The sequence below is a fragment of the Zingiber officinale genome, chromosome 11B (genome assembly GCF_018446385.1).
Source record: "Zingiber officinale cultivar Zhangliang chromosome 11B, Zo_v1.1, whole genome shotgun sequence".
Classification (NCBI taxonomy): Eukaryota; Viridiplantae; Streptophyta; class Magnoliopsida; order Zingiberales; family Zingiberaceae; genus Zingiber; species Zingiber officinale.
Window position 1 is genome coordinate 33,736,115 of NC_056007.1, and position 7,118 is coordinate 33,743,232.

General features: G+C 36.7%; 1 long non-coding RNA gene across 1 annotated transcript; it reads left to right on the top strand.

The window, feature by feature from the left end:
- Positions 1-4,773: 4,773 nt before the first annotated feature.
- LOC122033640 lies at positions 4,774-5,229 on the top strand. Its single transcript, XR_006126593.1, has 3 exons — positions 4,774-4,808; positions 4,889-5,098; positions 5,171-5,229. It is a non-coding gene; the product is annotated as an uncharacterized LOC122033640 (long non-coding RNA).
- Positions 5,230-7,118: the final 1,889 nt, after the last annotated feature.

Sequence of the window (7,118 nt, forward strand, 5' to 3'; positions counted from 1 at the left end):
AGAAGAAGATCTAATTACCATACATCAATTACACACTAAATGAAAACCTTTCATCCTTTAGTGTGGCCGGCCACACACATAACTCCCTCATTTAATGTGGTCGGCCACATTAAATGGAATGGGAGGTGTTGTAACCTCCATGAGGTGGCATGTGATGTGGCAAGGATGAGTCATCCTTATGATGTGGCAATACATCAAGTCAAACTTGATGTTTCAACTTCTACTTGGTCAAGTCAAACTTGACCAATTGTCTTCCTTGTTGAGTTAAATCCAACATTTGATTCAAGTCAATTTCAATTTAATGAATCTCAATTCATTAATATAATTTGACTCAATGAATCAAATTTAAATTAGACTCATTCAACAATTGAATCTAATTAAGTCTAACTCAATAAGTCTAATTTGAATCCAATCTTTGGTGCATCATATGAACCTAATCCAATTGGTTTATCATATGAACCTAATCTCCATCCACTTGTTCTTTGTGTGTGACCCAATAGGTTCTTGTAACTTTGGCAATGTTTCTAAACTCCTTTAGAAACATAAGCAACGAGCGGCATCTAGCAATACATCATTGCTACCAAAGTTACAAAAAATGTCGAGATCCAACATCACCTTGTGACTACTAATTGTGACTCCTCACAATATGTGACATTGTCCTTCTATCCTAGACATCTAGATTGATCAATATGAGGCATAGACCGTGTCATCTTCTAATCAATCTAAATCATGAACTCCAAGTAGACTCACTCGATCAAATGAGCTCAACATCTAATGTTGACTCATTTGGGCATGGCCATGCACTTAGTGGTCTCACTCTATCAAGAATACCGATGTCACTCCCGTCATATGGGAGGGATAGATCCCATCTACATCACTCACATCCCTCTACATAATTCATTATATACCCAGTAATCGCCTTTATATTCCACCCAGTTACGGGTGACATTCGACGAAACCAAAGTACATAACTCCTTATGTAGGGATCCATGGTGACTTCAGGTCTAAGGACTAATAGTCATACTAATAGCCACATGAGAAAATATATGACACTCATATAACGATCCATGATACTTTCTCATGGCGGGTCATTCAGTATACATTCTCCAATGTATACCCATGTGTCAGCTTGATATCTCTATATCCATGACTTGTGAGATCAAGTCATCGAGCTGACCTACATGCTAGTCTTATTGCATTAACATTGTCCCTGAATGTTAATACTCGACTAGGAATGATTTAGAGTAGTGTTCCCTATATCATCTCACTATCGATTCAACTAATCGATTGATATAGGTATGAACCTTCTACTCATGGACGCTATTATACTTAGTCTATTTGGCACTAATAAAAATAAGTATAATAACCAAACAAATGCCTTTATTAATATATAAGAATATGATACAATGAGTTCATACAATCATCAAATGATTGGCTCTAGGGCTCTAACTAACAATGGGGATGACTTATAAGAAAATACATTCTTGCCCTAATGATTGTGTCTTATACTGGAAGGAGTATGAGGATTTTACCGATTGTCCTACTTGTGGGGTGTCAAGGTGGAGGTTGGCCAAGAATTCTAGGATAATTGAAGGAGTCCCTGCAAAAATTTTATGGTACTTTCCTCCTATTCCTAGATTTCAAAGAATGTTTCGGAGCAAGGAAATATCTAAGGAATTAATTTGGCATGCTAATAAAAGAGTATGTGATGCCTATATGCGACATCCAGCTGATGCACCTTGTTGGAGACTTGTGGATCATAATTGGCCAAATTTTGCTTCTGAGATAAGAAATCTAAGGTTGGCCATAGCAGCTGATGGGATCAATCCTCATAGTTTGATGAGTTCTACATATAGTTGTTGGCCAGTTATAATGATCACCTATAACCTTCCTCCATGGTTGTGTATGAAGAGAAAATATATGATGCTCACGTTGTTGATTTCTGATCCTAAAGTAGGAAATGACATTGATGTGTACTTGGCGCCTTTGATTGACGATTTAAAAGAATTATGGGAAGTTGGTGTTGAAGCATATGATGCACACCGAGAAGAAAGATTCTTGCTTAGAGCTGTCCTATTGTGGACAATTAATGATTTTTCGGCATATGGAAACCTGGCGGGATGCACTGTAAAAGGATATCAAGCATGCCCTATCTGTGGTGAGGAAACTTGTGCAAAAAGGTTGAAGCATAGTAAAAAAATGTCATTTACAGGTCATAGACGATTTCTTCGTAGAGATCATCCTTATCGAAGGCAGAAGAAGGCATTTGATGGGACACAAGACTTTACTATGGCCCCAAAACCACTAAGCGGTGATGAAGTTTTAAAAAAAGTAGAAGGAATTACATGCCGATGGGGAAAAATTAGAGCAAATTTTCAATCAAAGGAAAATGATGGTAAGTCCTGCTGGAAAAAAAATCGATATTCTTTGAACTTGAGTATTGGAAAGATCTACATGTTCGACATGTTCTTGATGTGATGCACATAGAGAAAAATATTTGCGAAAGTTTGATTGGTACATTACTTGATATGCCAGGAAAGACAAAAGATGGAATTGCAGCAAGAAACGACCTAGTGGATATGAAAATTAGGGGAGAATTAGCACCACAAAAAGGGGAGAAAAGGACATTTTTGCCCCCAGCATGTTATACATTAAGCAAGGATGAGAAAAGAAGACTTTGTAATTCATTGTTCGGAATTAAGGTTCCCACGGGTTACTCCTCCAACATAAAAAACTTTGTCTCAATGAAGGACCTAAAACTGGTTGGTCTTAAATCACATGACTGCCACACCTTAATGCAACATTTGCTTCCAATTGCCATCCGTGGTGTTCTACCCAAGCATGTCAGAAATGCTATCACAAGGTTTTGTTTCTTATTCAATGTGTTATGTAACAAAGTAATAGATGCCTCAAAGTTGGATAAAGTACAAATAGAAATTGTGACGACGTTGTGTCTGTTTGAAAAGTATTTTCCACCTTCATTTTTTGATATAATGGTTCACTTAACAGTTCATCTCGTGCGTGAGGTCAAGTTGTGTGGACCAGTTTGGTATAGATGGATGTTTCCATTTGAAAGATATATGAAAACATTGAAAGGTTATGTGCGGAATAGAAATCGACCAGAAGGATGCATGGCTGAATGTTATATTGCTGAAGAAGCTGTAGAGTTTTGCTCAGAATTTCTATCTAATATGAACACGATTGGGATTCCATCAAAGCATCGTGAAACAATACTCACTAAGTCCTTGTCCGGTGCCAAGGTGAACTTCTATTGTCACGATGAGTGGGAACAAGCACATCGGTATGTATTGGAAAATGAAGTTGAGGTTGATCCTTACATTGTGTAAGCCCTCTAATTCAGTAATAATCTCCTGAAATTGTTTAAAAAAATATCTGATTAATCTCTTCAAAATTTTTTGATTAGGGAACATATGACACACTTGAAGCAAAAATTTCCTATTAAAGGTGCAAAGTGGTTACAAGATAAACACCACAGAAGTTTTATTTCTTGGTTCCATGAACATGTAAGTACCATAAATATTAGCATGTTTATTATTGAACACAAGAACTTTAAGACTTTTAATAATTAAACCCCCTTATGATGAATTGTAGGTTACAAATACAACATCATCTTCCTCCAATCAATTATCAGAAAAAGTGAAGCTGTTGGCAAATGGACCTAGCAAGCAAGTGCTAAAATACTCTAGTTATATGATCGATGGGGTCACTTATTACACGAAAGAACGTGATAATGTTACAGTTGTTCAAAACTTGAGTGTAAGCTTGCTCGCACAAACAATGCAAGTTGCAAGTTCAAAGGATAAGAATCCAATTATATCAGACATGATGTATTATGGTGTGATACAAGAAATATGGGAACTCAATTACCATGATTTTCGAGTTCCAATGTTTAAGTGTGATTGGGTAGAGAATAACACTGGTATTAGAGTAGATGATAATGGTTTCACCTTGGTAAATCTTAAGAGAATGGGATTCAAATCCGACCCATTTATCTTGGGCACTCAAGCGAAGCAAGTATTTTATGTAGAAGACCCTCAAGATCCCACATGGTCTATTGTACTTTCAACTACAAATAGAGAGTATTTTGAATACATCACTGATGATAAGTTGGGAGATCCTTCAATCCACTACCAATGCTTCACAAAAGGGATGCCATCAATGGATATTGACGAAACTGATGACAATGAACCATCCTGTATTCGTGGAGATTGTGATGGGATTTGGGTTGACAATGAGAATTTATAGTTTGGTAACTTTATTTATGGTTTATATATGTGAATATTTACTTTATTTTGGTAACTTTGGTTAATTGTTTGGTAGTAGTTTTTTTTTTTAAATATACGAATGTTTATTTTGTTGTGATTTTGAATGATATGCTCTGCTCTATTTCAAATTCTCACTGTTATGATTAGGTTTTTGACACAATGAAAACTAGAAAAAAGGCCAATTTAGCACATGATGATAAGTATTCACACACAAATGCAAAAGACAAAGAACAAGATCAAAAAGAGGGTGCTGAGGATAGCCAGGACATAGGATCAGATGGGACGACCCAAACAACAAGATCAAAAAGAGGTCGTACACAAATGAATAAGCTTGTTGTTCAAAGGATTCAGGGAGTCAAACAAAGTCTCAAATTTAATGAGTATGGACAGCCAGTTGGCCAAAAGGCATCTGAATTGTAAAGTTTTATTGGTGTGCTTGCTCGGGAAAAAGTTAATATTAATTACAACTCTTGGAAGCAAGTGGTGAATGAAGTTAAGAACATGATATGGGAATCTGTCAATGTAAGTAACATGAAACTTTCTTATGTGAAGCATTTTTTTCTGTTCTTTTATTTATATACTTAAGATATTTGTTTGTGTAGTTGACATACCAACTGGACCCAAAATGGAGGAATGGGTGTTTGATCTCTGCAAACACCAAGTGGCGTCAGTATAAAACTCACCTCACCCGGACATTCATCCAGCCAAATAGAAATAATCCGAAGCTTCTCAATAAGGTACCTCAAGGGCATTGCATTTCACGTGAAGATTGGAGTAGTTTTGTGATTAATCGGATGTCTGAAGACTTTATAGTAAGTTGTTTAAGGTGGTCTTTTTAAATTCTAGTTGATATATGTGGTTATAATTCATCTATCACTATGTAGAGGAAAAGTGAACTACAAAGTCAAAGAAGCAAGGCAAACTTATACCCTCATCGTCTTTCTCAAAAAGGATATGCGGGTTTGTCTGAAGAAATAGTAAGTATTTAGTTAACATTAATAAATTCCTACTTATGGTTGTCATAGTTGGTGTTGAGTACGTTGACTTCATGTGGTTTTTGGTATCAGTCCAGTGTTTTATGTGATGACGAAGAGATAAACAGAGCTATCCTCTGGAAGAAAGGGCGGCTCAACAAAGCTGGGGAGTTTGTTGGCGATGAGTTGAAGCAAACAGTGAATAAGATTGTAAGCAAAAGTATACATAAATTGTTTATTTTGTACATATATGATATATGTATATATTTAAAGCTATTGTATTTGGATGCATGACAGGATGATTATATTGTCCAAAAGAAGGATGGTAAGATGCCCTTTACCACACCATTTGAGGATATTCTCACGAAGGCCTTGAATTCTAACGAACATGGTGGACGTGTGAGAGGCATAGGAGCAAATGTCACTCCATCATCCTTCTTCAAGCTTGCTAGAGGGAAGGTGCAAATTGATATGGCTGCCTATGAAAGGCAACAGAAAGAGTTTAAGGAGGCAAAAGCTATGCTTTCTGATCAAGGTGACAGAATAGAAAAGTTGGAAGCAATGGTGTTGAAACTTTCTGGTCGAGAATTTGAGAGTGAGGAGAAGGGTAGCTGCTCAGTTAAACCACAATGCCTCCTCGATATAAAACCTGAAGTTGAACGTCATAGGCGCCTCTCAAATGAAGGCCTAGAAGAACATGATGATGATGATGTGAAAGTTAATGAGAAGGATTCGGCTTTACAGGTTAAATATATATTTCATGTTGATATTATTATCCCATCGTTAGTATCTAATGAATCTTGTAAAGCACTATCTGTTGAAGATTCATAAATTGTTTGTCTTATAGGGAAAAGTAGCGATGTTGTTATTGCAGCCTAACGACAAGACTGTTGCATATGGGACAATTGTCTCTGTTAATGGACCTGGCAACTTTATTGATGATGTTCCATTACCCGTGAATTGCATGAGGATTGCCATTGATAAAGCAATTGATCAATTAGCACCACTGCCTGTTGCAATCCCGTCTGCATGTCAGAGTATTGGGGATGCTGTAGGTGGCCATGTGGCTTGGCCTGTGCACTTAATCAGCATGCGGGATGAGGTAAATGTGATAAAGTGTTGTCTAAATTTTGTGTACATTTACAGCATGTCACATATCTAATATATATATGGTTGCATCTACATATGTAGAAGACCAGGAAGAAACAAGTTGACAACAGACAAGAGAAGAAGTTACAATCGTCCAATGTGCCAAGACCCTTACACATCTTATATAGTTATTTTCAGCGTCTTGATGAAACAGAGAATGTGATTTTCGAATTAGTTCCTGATGTATTTGGCATGGAGCGCACAGTCCATGTTAATTGCCATGACATATTTCCATTTTGTGAATTGAAGCCAATCACAGACACTTGCATAGTTGTGTATATGTGGTAAGCTTTCAATTGAATTGGACTTTATTTATATGTTTCATTAATTTAGATTTCATCATTTTTTTGGGATATTTTCCAATTGTAGGCATCTATATAGAAAGATGCAGGAAAAGATGTTGCTGCAGGATTTCAGATTGGTGGATCCAGTGCCTGTGGAATATGTACCATCAAGAAATCAGAATAGAGATTTCATCCAAGAACAGTTGAATAAAAGGGCTTGTTACTTAAGTAGTAGTGTAACGCCCCGCCCCGCCCCTCCTGCCAAGGCTACGGGGGTTACCTTGCGACACATACATACTTAACACAGCGGAAGTCTTACTTAGAGAATTTAAAAAAAACCTTTTTCTTACTTAAAAATCACAATAGACATAAAAGGTCCACATAGCATACTTATCATAAATTTTGGGTCTTAATACCAAACATGT